General features: G+C 42.6%; 1 protein-coding gene across 1 annotated transcript in view; it reads left to right on the forward strand.

The window, feature by feature from the left end:
- Positions 1-828: 828 nt before the first annotated feature.
- LOC129822080 (calcium/calmodulin-dependent protein kinase kinase 1-like) overlaps positions 829-20,333 on the forward strand; it is a 150,397-nt gene continuing 130,892 nt past the window's right edge. Inside the window, exon 1 of the mRNA XM_055880004.1 lies at positions 829-945. The gene's annotated coding sequence lies outside the window, so the exon portion shown is untranslated. The remainder of the gene's footprint in view (positions 946-20,333) is intronic.

Genomic DNA, 20,333 nt, shown 5'->3' on the forward strand with positions numbered 1-20,333 from the left:
TTGACAAAGGACAAAATGCTCACTAACAGGGATGTAAACAAATTTGTGCACAGCATTTGAGAGAAATAAGCATTTTATGTGCATATTAAAAATATTGTATTTCAGCTCATAAAACATGGGACCAGCACTTTACATGTTGCTTTTATATTCTTGTTCGGTGTAGTTTCAGAGCGTTTATTTGAGCCTGTTGTGTTAGGTTAATTGCGGAAGAGAGGGTGTGAACAATAATGTACATAAACCCTGGATCTCTAATGCTATGCATTGGACACTGAGATGCACCGGTCGGCCATATTGCCACTCCCCAGCAGAAGCAGTCCTCTATTGGAATTAATGGAATTCTACAGTATTTCAATAAAACATGTTTCAAGGACAAAATTACATGTATTTAAGTATTTTGTTGTTGTAGTGGGGACAGTAACATTATAACTTTCTAAAAAGTATACTTTAAGGAAAATGTTTGCGTACATTATTTTATGTTTATCTCACTTACTGTAATTCAAACGTATGCATTATGGTGTCTACAATAGAATAATCGTGGCAAAAAAAATATATACTTGAATAAATGCATTTTTTGCAAGGTGTGGGAGTGCCAAGATGTGGGCGCGGTGGCTTCAAAACCGCGCCCCCTAAAATTCGACTGGTGTATATATAGATCATTGGGTGTGAACGATGGGACAAATTTCAGCGCACAATATAGGGGACAAGGCACACAAGGTGTGTGTGGAATGATACGGGCGTGTTCCATGTTGGATTTATAAAAGCGGTTGTCCGACATAAAGTCATTTTCAGTTGTTGTAGCCAATATTATTCGGCTTTTATGTTAGTGATTGAACGCTGTGTCACTGTCACAATACCGACTGTTCCAGCTGGGACATCAATCTTGTGCTCGAGGGCTCTCCAAAACATATTGGTCCAGGCGTACTGCTTATTCCGGTGATTATTTCGGTGAGTGAAACTTTTTGAAATACCATTGGACACATTTGTTTACCCCACAATGTCATATGCCTGTCATAGCTTTCCTACTCTTGTACGGGCTTAGGGTATGGTCAATTGTGTAGGCTATTGCAGCATTTGGAACAAAAGAACCTGGATTCATGCATTAGGCTACCCACTGTATACCATTATTCGCATGCACTGTACATGTTGCCTATACTGTAGTCTGTTCTTCACACTTTTATTCTCTCTGTCTGAAATGTCAAGACAAGTTTACATGCTGACGAACATAATGTCCACCCTTTGTTACAATGTAGTAGCGCCTTGACATTCAATTGATGTGTATGTTACGAGCTGCGATTATTGCAATAGATAAAGCCATTTGTGCACTCACAATTTTGGCATATCAAGGTAATATAGAATGTTTTGAATGCTAAAGCAGCATACTGTCCTTCCCAGTGGCGATTTTAGCATATAAATCTTGGTGGGGCAAAAAATAAAGAAAAGTGGGATGCATGCCAGCACAGCCACTACACAACACTAAACAATACATGAATTGCACTATAACGGTGACAAACGGTGCTCACAAACGGCCTACATAAAGCTGTCCCAACAGCAGTCCCAACATCTTACCACTACTACACCTGACTATCAGCGGAGCATTGTCTGGCAGCAAAACAATTAATTCAGCACCATAGCCTTTAAAGAAAACATAGCTGATGTGGCTGACTTGCTTAAACAAACGTGGTTTCTAATGACAATTGAGATGTACAAGCTATATCATAAGGGGACGACTAGCAGATAAGAGGCAATCCGTAATTTCGATTTAGACATTGAGCAAGCTAGGACGGACATAGTCAACATAATGTGTTTAGCACTTTTGAAATGTACAGCGACAGAATTCAGAACATGGGCCAGTGTTCTCCCTGTACACCAAGTCAGAACTGTAGGATAAATAAAAGGGGCATATAAGCAAACAATGAAAACTCATACAATATTTGATGATTACATTTCTCTAACAGGTTATAGGCTACATGTGCACCACCAAGTCAGAACAGTAGGCAAAATTAAGAGGGGTAAAGAGACCAAATTATTATGGTGAGGTACATGGGCTACTAACATCTTACTACATAACATACAGTATCACTTTCTTAGCTACAGTATACACAACTCCCTGGCATATTACAGAATTTATGCAGCATCATACAATACATTTTTGGACTCACCTTGTTGTGCTGTGCTCACTTGACAGGAAATTTTGTCATCAAAGTCTGACATTCTCTGGATGTATTGTGCTTTCAAAACAACTGGGAACTCGGAAAAAAACATGATCGAATCATGATGACATCATTGATCTTCAGGTCGTAGCTCTAGAAAATAGGCCGGATTTACAATTCCGAGTTGGATGACCGCTCAACACACCTTCTTAGATGGGCACTTCTAATGTAACTCTATGGCAGCACCCAAGGGGCTAGAATTGTTTTGCTCTGCCCTTAGACTTGGCGGTGACGTAGTGTCCCCATGAGTGACAGAACACTGAGCCAATCACGGCGCAACACTTTTCTGCTGGTGTCACGATCGTCTTCTTGAGAGAGATTGGACCAAGGCGCTGCATGTGCAAAATACATCTCTTTATTGTGGAAAAGAGAGAAAAACACGAAAACGAACACTATACACAAACTAACAAAAGAACAACAAACGACCGTGAAGGTAAATAACGTAAGTGCACAGACAAGCAACAAACGTTCAACATAGACAATTACCCACAAACACATGATGCCCATGGCTGCCTTAAATATGGCTCCCAATTAGAGACAATAAACCACAGCTGTCTCTAATTGAGAACCAATCTAGGCAGCCATCGACATACAAACACCTAGACAAGACCTTGCCCCATTAAACCTACAAACCCCTAGACAAACCAAAACACATACTTCACCATGTCACACCCTGACCTAACTAAAATAATAATGAAACAAAGATAACTAAGGCCAGGGTGTGACAGCTGGCTTGCCCCACCACCACAGAAAGCTCTGGAGCTAGGCTGAAACACCTGCATTTTGGACTGCCTTACTCAAGAAAACAAAAAGGAAACCATGCTTACATGTGGCTTTATTAACTTGGTGATATATCTTTTTTTACATTGTTTGCAAACTGATATGTGACACGTATTAATACCAAAATAACATGCAAAACAGGCAAGCCCCACCCAAAAAAAGGAATGATGTGTCCTTCCTATGCATTTTCTGTCAATGTCCTAGCCCATTCATATACACTAACTACCTTGCTAACTTCCGTGCTTCTACACCTGCATTGCTGGGTGTTTTAGGCTGGGTTTCTGTACAGCACTTTGATATATCAGCTGATGTAAGAAGGGCTATATAAATACATTTGATTTGACCTTAGCGCCTATTGATGATCATATCTTCTGGCCGGGGGTTTTGGTAAGCGCTCTGACGCTTGCTCTAAACTAGGGGTGTAGGACCTACATTCATATAGTTTATTGACTGTGTCCAGCTCGCTAATAATCACTGAAAGCTAGACAGTCAGGGAGCATCGAAAATAAATATTTTTGTTGCAAATTTTGACAGTAAGGAAATATAACCAATTTTCAGTGCGTCCATCCAGACCTCCAGAATGTGGACCCCAGGGCAAAATTAGTTTGACACCTCTGATCTAAACATTAAAACGCATCGCTTGCGACACGGTTTTGGAAAAATAAGGAAAGTATATTTCATATCAGCAAAAAATAATAATAATACTAAAATAATTACTACCCAACTTTATAGGTTTCAGGTTCCCACAAGGCCATATTTCCACATTACACTCTTGTTTACAGAAAGCCGACAGAAAACAGTGGACTACCTGTGCTAATTAGCTACAGTATCTGCGTTTCCGAACACCTGTGTGTAAATGGAAAGAGGACGCCAGAAAAATGTTGTCACTGAAAAATACTGTTGGCTGCAACTGTGTTAAAACAGGTTATATTTTGTATAATGTGGAATGGGCCTATTGAGTGATGTCACTATTTTAAGTCAGCAAGTAGTGATTCCTTAATTCACCATGCCAAGTCTCTTTGATACAGGCTTTGTCTACAGTGCTACCCAATACTTGCATGTCTTGGTTAGAGAGAAAACACAAGTAAAGCAGTGGTCATAGTCTGAGTGGCTGCTTAGCAGGACATTCATCAGCAAAACAGTAAATTATCATGTTTTTGAGTCTTTGATACAGTCGTTGTGTACTACCCACAATACCACAGTAAAATTACTTTCTGGCTATATAAGGCTGTGCACTAGATTATTAATCAATGAGTCCATAATTGACCAATATACAGGCATTGTTTCCTAGTACTACCCACCACACCACAGCACATCAAATCGTAACTACTGTGCTGCTGCTCATTAGGCCTTATTACCAATATGGCCTATGATTGATCTGCCGGGAGAGGAGTGTCTGATACAGCTCATTACATTCACTGTCATCACAATGTGTGTCTGTCTGTGTGTGTGTTTGTGTCTGATTTGGTTTGTGTTGGCTGAGTGGGAGATGTGATGTGTAGGCAGCAGTAGCACTACAGGTTCTGTGGGGGGTTTAACAACAGCAGTACACACACAACAGAGTCAGTTTGTTAGCTCGCCTTATTCAAATCTCAAATGCACCCTGTAATTTGCATGACATTTTGAATTTATAAGTCTGTTACTGAACCCTCTCTCTTTCTCTCGCTCTCTCAGTATGTAGGATCTTAATTTGAGGCAGTTTGCTACAGCAGGAAAATTATCCTGCAGCAACAGAGAATGTGGATTGTAAAGAATGGCCATTTTTTATAGGGGTTGATAAATTTTTTGTTAGGGCAAATAAAGTCTGACATTTTAAAGTGGAAATTACAAACTTTATAAGCTTTTAAACATCAAATACACTACAAGTTTGCATTTCCTGCTGTGCAGCAATAACAGGATGATCAAATTTAGTTCTGGCATCTGTAGGCCTCTGTTCTGTATTGGTAGCATACAATAGTATTGGCCACTGAGATCCTCATTTCCAAATGAATGGTTTGTGTTCATTGGTGTGTATTTCAGGAAGCTGCAACATGTTTGTTTTAGTGCCTGTGTGTTTGCAACACAAGCATCACTTGTGTAACGCTCGTCTTGTGGTGAATGAGTGGACCGAGGCGCAGCGGGTGATGAATACATAATGACTTTAATTAAACAAAGACGAAACACGAAGAACACTGGAACTACAAAACAATAAACGACGTGACCAAACCTGAACTAGAGAACATATAACATGAACGCACGAACAGGAAGGAACACATGAAAATAAATGAAAAAACAAACGAACCGAAACAGTACCGTGTGGTGCGACATACACAGACACAGCAACAATCACCCACAAACAAACAGTGAGAACAGCCTACCTTAATATGGTTCTCAATCAGAGGAAACGTCAAACACCTGCCTCTAATTGAGAACCATATCAGGCAACACATTAACCCCAACATAGAAACAAAACACATAGAATGCCCACCCCAACTCACGCCCTGACCAACTAAACACATACAAAACAACAGAAAACAGGTCAGGAACGTGACAACTTGTTTCTCTACGTTTTTATTTACTTCCTGTAGTGCCGAGTGTGTAGATACAATAGGCAGGATTTGTTAAATATTTGTTTTAACTAACCTTTATTTAACTAGACAAGTCAGTTAAGAACTCATTTTTATTTACAATGCTGGCCTACCCCGACCAAACCCTAACGACGCTGGGCCAGTTGTGCGCCACCCTATGGGACTCCCAATCACGGCTGGTTGTGATACAGCCTGGAATTGAACCAGGGTTTGTAGTGATGAACTCTAGCACTGAGATGCAGTGCCTTAGACCGTTGTGCCACTTGGAAGCCCCCAGGCTGCGGTAGCACTACTTCAACACTTTAACACTGGATGATCACATGTGCAAAGAGCAAACTGCTGAGGGGAAACCATACAGTATCAACAGCTCTCTGGGCCTTTGTGGAAAACAGAGGGAATGGGGTATAATAATGTGTGTGTGTGTGTGTGTGTGTGTGTGGATGACAGTCTTGCTTCCAAAACATCTATTCCCTGTTATTTTTTAAGTAGGTGTGTCCAAACTTTTGACTGGTACTGTAGTTAAAGGCATGCACTGTCTGTCAGATGTATGGTGATATCCCTGCTGTTTAGTGGACAGATCTGTTTAACATGACAGTATTGACCAGAGGATTTGCAGCCAGGGAGGGGCCAACAGGCTAAGCTCAGACTAGCAACAAACTACATGACCATGACGGCTACTGTAGGTGGTTGAGGTATTTCCCTCAGGGCTTGTAACATTAACAGAAGGGTTTTCCACTCCCTACGCCCTCTTCTCCTCAGTAGCAACCTCACATCGTCGGTCTCAGCCATGATGATGAGTTAGTTTGAGACTGTTGCTGCTCCTATCTGTTTCTTTACCCGTGTCAGAACTGATAGCTTGACAATAGTGAACATCATCCCCTTTTTTCAATTGTTCAAGTGCTCTTGTACTTTTGGGTTTTGTTTTGTGTGCCTTGTTGCTGCAAATTATGGTTGTCAAGTTGGATTAAGATAAGGATATATTGCAGACAATTAGGATTGAATAAAGCATATTGAGTTAGATGTACTGATATCATCATGAATTTAGTAATATCGAAGGGCACTATTTGGTGTAGCCCAAAGGCCAGGAGAAGGCAAAATTGAGTCGTTTCATTTTAAAGGGAATGCATACAGCTGACTATACACTTGTATCCCCGTGGACCGGTTTGTATATGAAACAATCTCCATTCAGGCTGCAAAGTTGTCGATTTTACACCATAACTCGATTTAATGGTGAGAAGGCAGAAAAAAACAGGGAAAATATCCGGGACTAGCATTGCTAGGCATTAGCTACTTTAGCATGGTGGTGGAAAATGGTGTTTCATAAAGAAAGTACACTTATTTTACCCATTTCTTTCCGGCTTCTCGCCATTAAACTGAGTTAAGGAGGAAATCAACACATTTGCAGCCTGAATGGAAAAGGTTATATGTACAAACCGGTCCACGGGGGATACGTGTGTATAGCCGGCTGCATGCATTCCCTTTGGACGGTAAGAGGAAACTACTCAATATCGCCATCTGCCTGTAGGCATATGAACTGTAGTGATGGGGGGGGGGAAATATATACATATTGCAATGTTATTTTGGATAATGTTATATTGTTGACTCTAAATAATAATATTTTGCTACAGGAAGCGTTAGCTAGTGCTAGTCTGCTGTACCTGCTCCAAAACGTTTCATCCTATAGCTTGTTCTCCATCTTCTTTTTAAATAGGTAGTCAACATGTTTTCGTCACTTTTATTTCCACGGCTGATCAAAAATGATTTACACATCTCGTCTCTCTGCAGCAGACATGCTGTGAGCAATATGTTTGGAACATCAAATCACAATTAAATCGAACAGATTTTTTTTCCATTTTAAATGACAACTATCCAGCCAAACTGTCTAGCTAAAGACTGTCTCTGCTTTCCAAGTGGCACCCTATTCCTTGTATATTGCTCTACATTTGGTCAAAGTAGTGCACTATAAAGGGAAAAGGGTGCCATTTGGGACTCACACAGACTTTCCTAGGGTGACCTACCCTTTATGTTTGATTGAAAGGCCCAGTGCAGCGTTGCAATAGCCAAATAGCCTTTTAAAATCCATACTGGATTTTAGCACTTTATGTACCTAGTCTTTCATGTTGTTGCTTGATGTTCATAGAAAAGAGGGGCCATGTTTCAATAACAGATACAGCTAGGATTCCATGGAAGTAACGGTGTGTAGCAACAACAGAGCAACTGCTTGGAGTGATATTTTGTGTGTTTCTGCCTGTCTATCTGTCGTATAAGGTCAACGACCTACATACAAAGTCAACTTCATCACAGTATACTGTATAACCTACTCAGGCTTTTGGAAAATTGATTTGAAATGAATTCAGTTACGGTACATTTTACACACTTGTTTGATTATGTCCAAGTTGTGTGTGCATGCATGCGTGTGTGTGTGTCTGGCTGCCTGCCTGCCTGCATGTGTATAAATGTGTAATTACGGCGCTGTAACAAACAGGCCAGGGCGACGCCAGCCCGGGAAACAGCAGGAGTGTCAGAGAGCAAACTAATGAATTTACTCAATAAGCTCTACCCCCTGATGGTCTCCTAGGATGTGTCGCAAATGGCACCCTATTCCCTACATAGTACCCTATAGACCCTGATCAAAGTTTGGTCACTCACTCCCTCTCTCCTGTGTATGTGTGCGTGTGAGTCTGTATATTTAATGTCATTGACCAGGTATGTATTCCTGTGTATGTGTTATCTGTATGATTAGTCCTTGTGTTTAAGCCCTGTGTGTGGTGTTCCGGGAGCCTCTTTAAAAAGCCCTGATCTGATCAGCCTGTGTTCCAGTCTGTTTCCCACAGAGCCTCTCCCCCTGCGCACCAGCGCACTGGCTCTGGCTCTAGCTCTCTGTGTCCATAGATTATGCGTGTGTGTGGGATGTGCATGTGTGTAAGGTCCGTTCAGGTAAATAGAGTATGTATTAGTTTACACCACCACCATCATAGGCGGGTAGGCAGTCAGGCCAATGGCATGGTCTACAATGGAAAATGTTAGAGGCCCTACTTTTTTTTGTTGGTGCTCTTTTAAAGTTAATTTCCTGCAAATCTACACATTTTGCCGTAGTGTAGAGAGAACATGTTTACCATTTAAGTTAGTTTCCTGCAGTTCTACACATTTTGTCATGGGGCTCAGAAAAAAATCAGTTTTGAAGCAAATCTACACATTTTGTCATGTCTTATGCTGTGTTCTTATGATATCTGAGTGACTCAAACATTATAACAAAATCAATGGGAACCCAATGCCATGACATTTTTTGAATTTGTTATTCTCCCTGACTGTCTAGTTTTTTTATTTTGGTGGTTGTTAGTTCTCATATATATAGCTCCATTATATTTTTTTTACATACTTTATATCTGGTTTTAGTCTTTTAAGTTTACGCTGAAAAGTTTTACCATCCTGAAAATTAAAAATTCTCTGAAGGATACTGTCACACCCTGATCTGTTTCACCTGTCCTTGTGATTGTCTCTACCCACTCAAGGTGTCGCTTGTTTTCTCCAGTGTATTTATCCCTGTGTTTCCTGAATCTCTGTGCCAGTTTGTCTTGTATGTCCAAGTCAACCAGCATGTTTTTCCTGTGCTCCTGCCTTTTCCATTCTCTTTTTGCTAGTCCTCCCGGTTTTGACCTCGAGCCTGCCTACCACTCTGTACCTCCTGGACTCTGAACTGGTTTTGACCTTTGGCCTGTCCATGACCATTCTCTTGCCTACCCCTTTTTGGATCAATAAACATCTAAGACTCCAACCATCTGCCTCCTGTGTCTGCATCTGGGTCTCACCTTGTGCCCTGATAGATACAACTTAATAAAGACCTACACGTGTCCTTCTGAAGCATGAGATTGTTCAGTTCAGGCTTTCACTAAACGTTCTTCTGACACTCATTTCCAATGCATGAATGTTCACAAAGCACCAACAATTTATCCTCTCCTAAGTGTTCTCCATTATGTGTCCTCAGCAGGGTCACCACGTTCAATTTGTTGTTTTCCCATGACCGGTAAGGTGAGGTAAGCAGGCTGAGGTAACAGATGGCTGTTCTCGCCTGTGTTTTGTCTCTGGTCCTTTGAACAATCTAGGCCAGGCTCTATCTGTATTACTTTAAAATCCATACTCTCCTTGTCTCCCCTTCATCTGCACTGGTTGAAAAAGACTTGACAGGTGAAAGTAATATAGCAGATTTGTCCTGTTAGAGTGGTTGGTCATTCTTTCCAGATGAGTAAAATGAAGGAAAGGAGGTGAGGAAAGGAAAGAACAGACTTCTTAGACATCTGAAAAAAAGACTAGAATCTGTCACTCAAGAAGAGCATGTCTCTGAGAACTGTCTGGCCCACAAACCCCATGGCTCACACCATAGACTTTTGGCTCACACTCCCTCTATGTCTCTGTCATTGGAATGTGTGTCTCACTGTGGCCCCTTGTGGTTTTCATCACTGCACAAGCACAGAGAGATTCCAAGGCTTTTTAGGAGTGTTTATAAACCAACTATCTTCAGTTTTATGGTAGCGACTTATCCCGGGCTTACCAATAAAAGCCAGGATGTCATAGATCTTGGTAGAGGTGTATGGATGAGATTGGATCATGTTAATTATTAGATGTTTTTACACTTTAATTCACATCAAAGCTCTTTACCAATTAAACTACACTGAACAAAAATATAAACATTATACAGTGCATTTGGAAAGTATTCAGACCCCTTTACTTTTTCAAAATTGTATTACATTACAGCCTTCTTCTAAAATGAATTAAATAAAATAAAAAATCAGCAATCTACACACAATACCCCATAATGACAAAGCAAAAACAGTTTTTTTAAACGTTTGCAAATGTATAAAAAATTAAAAACAGAAATACCTAATTTACATAAGTATTCAGACCCTTTGCTATGAGACTCGAAATTGAGCTCATTTGCATCCTGTTTCCATTGATCATTCTTGAGATGTTTCTACAACTTCATTGGAGTCCACCTGTGGTAAATTCAATTGATTGGACATGATTTGGAAAGGCACACACCTGTCTATATAAGGTCCCACAGTTGCATGTCAGAGCAAAAACCAAGCCATTTGGTCGAAGGAATTGTCCGTAGAGCTCCGAGACAGGATTGTGTCGAGGCACAGATCTGGGGAAGGGTACCAAAACATTTCTGCAGCATTGAAGGTCCCCAGGAACACAGTTGCCTCCATCATTCTTAAATGGAAGAAGTTTGGAACCATCAAGACTCTTCCTAAAGCTGGCCGCCAGGCCAAACTGACCAATAGGGGGAGAAGGGACAATGTCAGTAAGGTGACCAAGAACCCCATGGTCACTTTGACAGAGTTCCACAGTTCCTCTGTGGAGATGATAGAACCTTCCAGAAGAACAACCATCTCTGCAGCACTCCACCAATCAGGCCTTTGTGGTAGTGTGGCCAGACCGAAGCCACTCCTCAGTAAAAGGCACATGAATGCCCACTTGGAGTTTGCCAAAACGCATCTAAAATACTCTCAGATCATGAGAAACAAGATTCTCTGGTCTGATGAAACCAAGATTGAACTCTTTGGCCTGAATGCCAAGCTTCACGTCTGGAGGAAACCTGGCATCATCCCTACGGTGAAGCATGGTGGTGACAGCATCATGCTGTGGGGATGTTTTTCAGTGGCAGGGACTGGGAGACTAGTCAGGATCGAGGGAAAGATGAACAGAGCAAAGTACAGAGAGATCCTTGATGAAAACCTGTTCCAGAGGGCTCAGGACCTCAGACTGGTGCTCAGGTTCACCTTCCAACAGGACAACGACCCTAAGCACACAGCCAAGACAACGCAGGAGTGGCTTCGGGACAAGTCTCTGAAGGTCCTTGAGTGGCCCAGCCAAAGCCCGGACTTGAACCTCATCAAACATCTCTGGAGAGACCTGAAAATAGCTGCGCAGCGACGTTCCCCTTCCAACCTGAAATATCTTGAGAGGATCTGCAGAGAAGAATGGGAGAAACTCCCCAAATACAGGTGTGCCGAGCTTGTAGCATCATACCCAAGAAGACTCAAGGCTGTAATCACTGCCAAAGGTGCTTCAACCAAGTACTGGGTAAAAGGTCTGAATACTTATGTAAATGTCATATTTCAGTTTCTAAAATCCAGTTTTTGCTTTGTCATTATGGGGTATTGTGTGTAGATTGATTGAGGGGAACAAAATGTGGAAAAAGTCAACGGGTCTTAATACTTTCTGAATGAACTGTATGCAGCAACTTCAAAGATTCTACTGAAATAATTTATTTTATTCAATTGAAATCAATTAATTAGATCCTAATCTATGGATTTCACATAACTGAGAATTTAGATTTGCATCTGTTGGTCACAGATACCTTAAAAAAAAGTAGGGTCGTGGATCAGAAAACCAGTCAGTATCTGGTGTGACCACCATTTGCCTGCCTCATGCAGCGTGACACATCTCCTTTGCACAGAGTTGATCAGGCTGTTGATTGTTGCCTGTGGTATTACTCCTCTTTAATGACTGTGCGAAGTTGCTGGATATTGGCGCCAAACTTTAGTCAGGTCAAGACCATGTTGAGGACGACGAGCATGCAGGTGAGCTTCACGGAGACGGTTTCTGACAGTTTGTGCAGAAAGTCTTTGGTTGTGGAAACCCACAGTTTCGTCAGCTGTCCGGTTGGCTGGTCTCAGACGATCCCACGTGAAAAAGCTGAATATGGAGGTTGTAGGCTGGCGCGGTTACGCGTGGTTGTGAGGCCTGTTGGTCGTACTGCCAAATTCTCTAAAACAACGTTTGAAGCGTCTTATGGTAGAGAAATTAACATACATTTCTATGGCAACAGCTCTGGTGGACATTCCTGCAGTCAGCATGCTAATTCCATACTCCCTCAACTTGAGACATCTGTGGAATTGTGTTGAGTGACAACTGCACATTTTAGAGTGGCCTTTTATTATCCCCAGCACAAGCTGCACCTGTGTAATGATCATGCTGTTAATCAGCTTCTTGATATGCCACACCTGTCAGGTGGATGGATTATCTTGGCGAAGGAAAAATGCTCACTAACAGAGATGTAAACAAATTTGTGCACAAACTTTGAGATAAATAAGCTTTTTGTTCGTATGGACATTTTCTGGGATATTTTATTTCAGCTCATGACACATGGGACCAACACTTTACATGTTACATTCATATTTTTGTTCAGTGTAACTACAACATAATTTTTGTAAAGCCCCTGCTCTGAGTCCCAAAGGTAACCAAGATTACTGTAATGTACCACAACTCCACAGATGTGCTCACAGTCTGTCGTGTGGGTGCATACTCACTTGTTTTTGGGTTGTGTGTTTAGGCACGGCTGCACGGCTGGTGGAGGCTGTCGGTACGTTTGTACGTGTCTGCGTGCGTGTGTGCACGTGAGCTGGAGGGAGAGATTGAGTTCCGCTCTATCCATTACTTACATCCATCCCTCTTCTTTGGAGTCATAAAGTATGTGTGTAAACCCTGCAGTGGCATGGCAGGATTGCAGGCAGTCGAACAGTGCTTCCAGAGTGCTGTTGAGGGAGCGGTAAGCTGTTATTGATGACTGGGCTCATGTGTTTGTCATTTCAACGAGTGGAGTTCTGGGAGACATTGGAGTCTGAAGGAGAGGAGGGTAGAACACGGCGAGCGGGGAGGGTCACACCTTGTTCTCTCTCTCTCTGACTGGCATTAGCTATCATTAAGGCCCAGAGTTTTTCCTATAAAATGTAGGTCAGAGTTACTCCTGGGCCAGAGTTACGCATCAATCAAGCAGTTAATTGCTTCTATTTGGCCATTAGAAATGGACTGAGCTGACTCATCAGATAACCAATTAAGACAGAAATTAGGATCTCTGCTTGTTGATGTTGACAACGTGGAACATTATTTATTAAGGGAAGAGATGGATGATTTATGGAGGGGCTGTGCTAAATATTTTGGAAACCTCTATTTTTGAAACCTTTATGCATTGTAACTGGCTTTACTCATTAGTAAAGATTGAAAAAGTAAGGGGCCAAGACAGTTGCCCGGGGCTATTTGTGATTCTAACTGGATTATGTTGGAGAGGATTCCATTAAAGAACACCCTCTGTCTTCTGTTAAACAAGTATCTCTTTATCCACAATATAGCAGGTGATGTAACGCCATAACACATTTTCCAGCAGTAGACTATGATCGATAATGTGAAAACCCGGACTGAAGTCTAACAAAACAGCTCCCACAACCTTTTTATCATCAATTTCTCTCAGCCAATCATCAGTCATTTGTGTAAGTGCCGTGCTTGTTGATTTTTCTTCCCTATAAGTGTGCTGAAAGTCTTGTCAATTTGTTTACAGTAAAATAGCAGTGTATCTGGGCACACACTTTATAGTAGGCAGATATTGAAGATATGGCCAATAGTATTTTTGTATTTCACCTTTATTTAACCAGGTAGGCTAGTTGAGAACAAGTTCTCATTTACAACTGCGACCTGGCCAAGATAAAGCAAAGCAGTGCGACACAAATAACAACACAGAGTTACACATGGAATAAACAAGCGTACAGTCAATAACACAGTAGAAAAAAATAAAGTCTATATACAGTGTGTGCAAATGGCATGAGGAGGTAAGGCAATAAATAGGCCATAGTAGCAAGTAATTCTAATTTAGCAAATGAACACTGGAGTGATAGATGTGCAGATGATGATGTGCAAGTAGAAATACTGGTGTGCAAAAGAGCAGAAAAGTAAATAAAAACAATATGGAGATGAGCTAGGTAGATTTGATGGGCTATTTACAGATAGGCTATGTACAGCTGCAGCGATCGGTTAGCTGCTCAGATAGCTGATGTTTAAAGTTAGTGAGGGAAATATACGTCTCCAGCTTCAGCGATTTTTGAAATTCGTTCCAGTCATTGGCAGCAGAGAACTGGAAGGAAAGGCGGCCAAAGCAGGTATTGGCTTTGGGGATGATAAGTGAGATAAGGCGGAGCTTTACCTAGCAAAGACTTATAGATGACCTGTAGCCAGTGGGTCTGGTGACGAATATCTAACGAGGGCCAGCCGACGAGAGCATACAGGTCACAGTGGTGGGTGATATATGGGGCTTTGGTGACATAACAGATGGCACTGTGATAGACTGCATCCAATTTGCTGAGTAGAGTGTTGGAGGCTATTTTGTAAATGACATCGCCGAAGTCGAGGATCGGTAGGATAGTCAGTTTTACTAGGATATGTTTGGCGTTGTGAGTAAAGGAGGCTTTGTTGCGAAATAGAAAGCCGATTCTAGATTTAATTTTGGATTGGAGATGTTTAATATGAGTCTGGAAGGATAGTTTACAGTCTAGCCAGACACCTAGGTATTTGTAGTTGTCCACATATTCTAAGTCAGAACCGTCCAGAGTAGTGATGCTAGTAGGGCGGACGGGTGCGGGCAGCGAACGTTTGAAAAGAATGCATTTAGTTTTACTTGCGTTTAAGAGCAGTTGGAGGCCACAGAAGGAGTGTTGCATGGCATTGAAGCTCGTTTGGAGGTTTGTTAACACAGTGTCCAAAGAAGGGTGTCAGAATGGTGTCGTCTGCGTAGTGGTGGATCAGGGAATCACCCGCAGCAAGAGCGACATCGTTGATATATACAAAGAAAAGAGTCGGCCCGAGAATTGAACCTTGTGGTACCCCCACAGAGACTGCCAGAGGTCCGGACAACAGGCCCTCCGATTTGAAACACTGAGCTCTATCTGAGAAGTAGTTGGTGAACCAGGCGAGGCAGTCATTTGAGAAACCAAGGCTGTTGAGTCTGCCGATAAGAATGTGGTGATTGACAGAGTCGAAAGCCTGCATATCCCAGTTTAGGTAACCTAACAGAACGAACTCTGAAGACAGATGGGGGGAAATCAATTCACATATGGTGTCCAGGGCACAGCTGGGAGCTGAGGGGGGTCTATAACAGGCGGCAACAGTGAGAGACTTATTTCTGGAGAGATTTATTTTTTAAATTAGAAGCTTGGAACGGTTTGGGCGTAGACCTGGAAAGTATGACAGAACTTTGCAAGCTATCTCTGCAGTAGATTGCAACTCCTCCCCCTTTGGCAGTTCTATCTTGACGGAAAATGTTGTAGTTGAGAATTTTTGGTGGCCTTCCTAAGCCAGGATTCAGACACTGCTAGGACATCAGGGTTGGCGGAGTGTGCTTTTATTTCTTCCAAATTACAATGCTTGTCTTTCATAATTTGATCAGTTATACTTGGATGTGTATTGTTGACGTTTGACCCCACATGAACTATGATCTGAACCTGATGTAGAAGCCACCGGAGAGGAGACAGAAGAGGACGAAAGTGAATGTACCTCTAGATCCAGGGCGGTGCAGCTGTTTCTAGTCTGTGTCCGGTTCAGGCTTAACATCTCCAAGGTGGCCCCCGCTGCCAGAGGATTTCCACATCAAGTGACCCATTTCCATGGCTGGTTGGTAGGATCAAGAACAGGAACATCCACAAAGTCATCCAGGAGCATCCCACCAACTCCATTCTCCAGGGAAGAGGGAGCGCCCTTCTGGGAGGGATTCCTGCAAAGTAACGGCCAGTTGGCTGTGGAGAGCCGACACGGCGGCGACAATTCCAGCAGGCCAAAGCGTTGTTCGGTTCCTGATGTGGAAGAGAAAGAAAAAGTAGGCGGGCTTGGATTCCCAACTAGCTTGTTTAGGTTTGCTACCGGTTGCTAAGAGTAGCCACTTCGTCCCTGTAGTCCTCTGCAAGCAAGCAGTTGCTACATTGAAAGTCCGGGCGGTCCACATTGTACCTGAATAAAGCAAAATACACATCTCCTGCAGCGTTGAAAACGTTTGTTAGCATCCTCTATTTGAGGCTTCAGGCTAGCTTAACTAGCTAAGCCAGTATCTCCTTTTGACAGCGGAACTTCCAACCACGCGGTTATCAAAAACATCAGGCCAAGGTAAACCTACACCAAGCACAAAATTAATTTGATTTTTTTGTCAAATTCACAATGCAAAAAATGAATGGCGGTGTAGAGTATTTGGGTACTTGGCTTGTGGATAGGCCAAGTACCCTCGGGAGTCCGAGTACTCATAGATGGGAACCACTGATTTAAATAATGTCTTATAGTAAGGTCATGGAGATAAGTGGCCCTCCCTGTAATGGTTAGATGCACTGTAAAAGTTTTCCCTGGCATCAGAGTTGCCCGCTTAATACTGTACATTTGCTTTACAGCAGAGATGCTGTAATGTATTTTACAGTACTTTTTTTACTGTAAAACATATTACAGGATTCCTGATGTAGATTTACAGGGATGCTGTAATGTTTTACAGTAAGGAAAACAGCACTGTGAAATATTATTACAGTGAATTTACAGTGAAATTCTTCCTGAAATCTAAATTCTAATTCTACATAAAATACATTTTTTTCAAATTATTAACAACAAATTAAAAAACAAATTAAACAACAGAAGAAGTAACAACAGTTAACACATATGTAACCAAATAAGAGCATAATTACAACACTAATTTAAAAACGATATTGTTTTTGTGGGGTGTGGGGGGAGAGAGACAAAGAGAGGGAGTTAAAATTGGGATTGGGTACAATCCTAGATCTATGATCAGGGGCAACTCTATTGGGGGTAAGGGGGTTCAGGGGCGGTGAAACACACAACGGGACAGTTTGGACTGGAGAGCATCCAGGAGAGGGAAGTCAACACAGCATCATGTCTTCCTCATGGGGCTCTGTAACAATCCTCCTCAGTTTTGATTTGTCAGCACTTCTCACCCAAAGTATAGAAAAATAAATAATAGAATGAGAGACAGAGAGGACAAGGGCTTTTACTCTGTGGGTAAAAAGACAGGTGACAAGGGACATATCAAGCTGATGTGTGTGTGTGTGTGTGTGTGTACTTATCTCACTAGAGGTCTTCATTCAAACTCAGTGAGCTCTTGGAAGAAAGGGGCAATGTAGGCATTGAGAACAGCTGGCTTCCTCTGGGCAACCTTGTCATGCACTTTGTCCCATCTTCAGGGTTCATCATCTTCAGTTGATTTGAACCAGGAATCTGTACAGCCATATATCCAATATAGTTTATAAAATGAATTGCGGCACTGAACAAATACAGATAAGACAGCTAGATGCTAACAAATTCTAACAAACTAATACAACATTGCTATAGCCTACACAATTCCACATATTATTTAACAGACTCACAACATTTTCCTTTCTTTCTGTGCCACCAAACGTTTGCAAATGTTTGCATACTACTACTATCAACGTGAACAGGTTTAAGCTACTAACAGAACATTATGGAACAGTGTTAACTAATATTGGTAGCCATCTAGATGTCACCGTGAAACGGTCAACTCAATGGGGAGAGCATGAAAGGCAACAGCACCAGAACACATTGTCCTCCTTCGCTGTTACAACCCTGTGTGATTCGGTTCACTCCGCTCTCAAGTGCGCAACATACGTCATCGCTTTGCAGGCCAGGAGTGTCCGTATAGCCTCTCCCCGCTAACCATTTGTTTAATTTGAACAACATTGTACCATAATGTTACACCGTCTACTTTACTAGTAGTATGAAAATGTTTGGTGGCACAGAAACACCCTCAGACTCCCTTGATTGATACAGTATGTTTCCCTACTGAAGACTCCAAAGCCAGCCGGCCTCAACAAACCCCACAAGCAGTCAACCAGTCTCTACAGGCAGTCAGACAGTTTCTCAGTCTTTCAGTCAACCAGTTGGTCAGTCAGTCTCTCAATCAGTCAGTCAGGCAGGCAGACAGGATAAGCTGGTGCTAGTCTCTGTCCAGAGTAGGCTCATTATCCATCAGGGTTGGCCTTGGACAGGCTTGCTTGGTTCACACCATTGATTGACATCTGACAGGCAGCCTGGCTAGCCTAGTGCTAACAGGGATGACGCAGGAATTAAGCATTATGGGGCATTGTGATACATGGCTATCCTAGACTTAACAGGGATGACACAGGATGGTCCATGGTGGGGCATTGCGATAGCTGGCTAGCCTAGCCCTAACAGGGATGACAGAGGATGGAGCATGGTGGGGCATTGTGATAGCTGGCTAGCCTAGCCCTATCAGGGATGACACAGAATGGAGCATGGTGGGGCATTGTGATAGCTGGCTAGCCTAGCTCTAACAGGGATGAAGAGGATGGAACATGATGGGGCATTGTGATAGCTGGCTAGCCTAGCCCTATCAGGGATGACACAGGATGGAGCATGGTGGGGCATTGTGATAGCTGGCTAGCCTAGCTCTAACAGGGATGACCGATGATGGAACATGATGGGGCATTGACTTGGCTAGCCAAGCCCTAGTCTCGTGTAGCCATATCTCAAAATCACATTGTTGTCAGGCTGGTCCTTTGGAGCTCTGGAGAATTTTGTATTAGCCGAAATGGCTAGAATAGTCCGCTGGCTTCCAGCGACTACATTTTTATTGGATGTTACATTTCAAGAACCCTCCTCCACATGCACGTAGAAGGGGTGCTGCGTCACATGTTATGTTCATCTCTATTTTCTGACCAATCGAGTCGATGAAGGCATTACAACTTCTCTGCTTGAAAACTACCCATAGGCTATGATAAAAGTTGAGTGTATCATTAAGTCACCACAAACATCAACATATTAATATGAATATATTATATTAATCAGCCCAAGCAAGGTATTTGATTTTTTGATGTGTTGCGAGGCGTCATTGTTTTACACCAGGCTACTTCCTGCTATTGGCTTCACCGGGCTTTCAAATGGGGAACCCTGGTTCTCGATGAGGCTAGTCTAGCCCTAATAGGGATGAGAGAGGATGGCGCTCAACAATAGCAGGGCATTCTGCCACTGGGAAGGATTTAGACAGTACAAAGGATCAGTCCCTGGAAGACTAACAAAGATAGAGTGATTCTGCTTTGTGGACGACTAAGTCTTCGCATTTTCAGTTTAGAGGATTCTTGCCACATGTTTTACTAACAGATACTTGTTGTTTAGGTCTATTCCTGTCGTGTCGATAAGAGATGTGTGCAGTCAGTGTAGCGCCTCTGTGTTTTTGTCCTGTCTTGGCTGGTACCTTATCTAAAACCCACCGGGTCTCCCACTGCACCATAGCTGGGTTTCCTAGACATAGTTCCCCCTTACTATCCTTATGTAGCATCCATCATGAGAATGCAGTTCTATAAGTGTACACTCAGGCATGGAACTTCCACACCCACCTGTCGAGAGAGAGAGAAGCCTGATGACATCCCCAGATTCCCACTGCCCGAGGGTACAGTGGTACGATTACTTCCTACTAATCTCTTTCTGAACTCTCCACCGCTGGGCTAACTACCAAGCCCATATTAAAAATAGACACACAGCCAACCAGTGGCTTGCTGAGGTCATGGATGGGCTTAATTCAATGCAGGACGGCAGGTAACCTAGCGGTTTGGAGCACTGGGCCAGTAACAGAAAGGTTGCTGGTTCGAATCCCCAAGGCGACGAGGTGAAAAATCTGTCTGTGACCTTGAGCAAGGAAGGCACTTAAACCTAATTACTCCTGTTAGTCACTCTGGATAAGAGGGTCTGCTAAATTACTCAAATGTAAAATGGGCTCCAGTTTTTCACACCTGCCAGTGTGAGGGATACACGGCTGCACTCGAGGGAGGACTTTTGGATGTTGGTTACACCAGGGAATTATCCTGAACTTCCTTGCCTCTGTCTCGAGGGCCCAAAGTGGGGTGCCTTGTTTCTCTGAGCCCCCTAGGCCTGGAACTTTGGCTTTGCCTGAGAGACCAGCCATTCAGAGGCTCCATTCTCAGCC

The sequence above is a fragment of the Salvelinus fontinalis genome, chromosome 2 (genome assembly GCF_029448725.1).
Source record: "Salvelinus fontinalis isolate EN_2023a chromosome 2, ASM2944872v1, whole genome shotgun sequence".
Classification (NCBI taxonomy): domain Eukaryota; kingdom Metazoa; phylum Chordata; class Actinopteri; order Salmoniformes; family Salmonidae; genus Salvelinus; species Salvelinus fontinalis.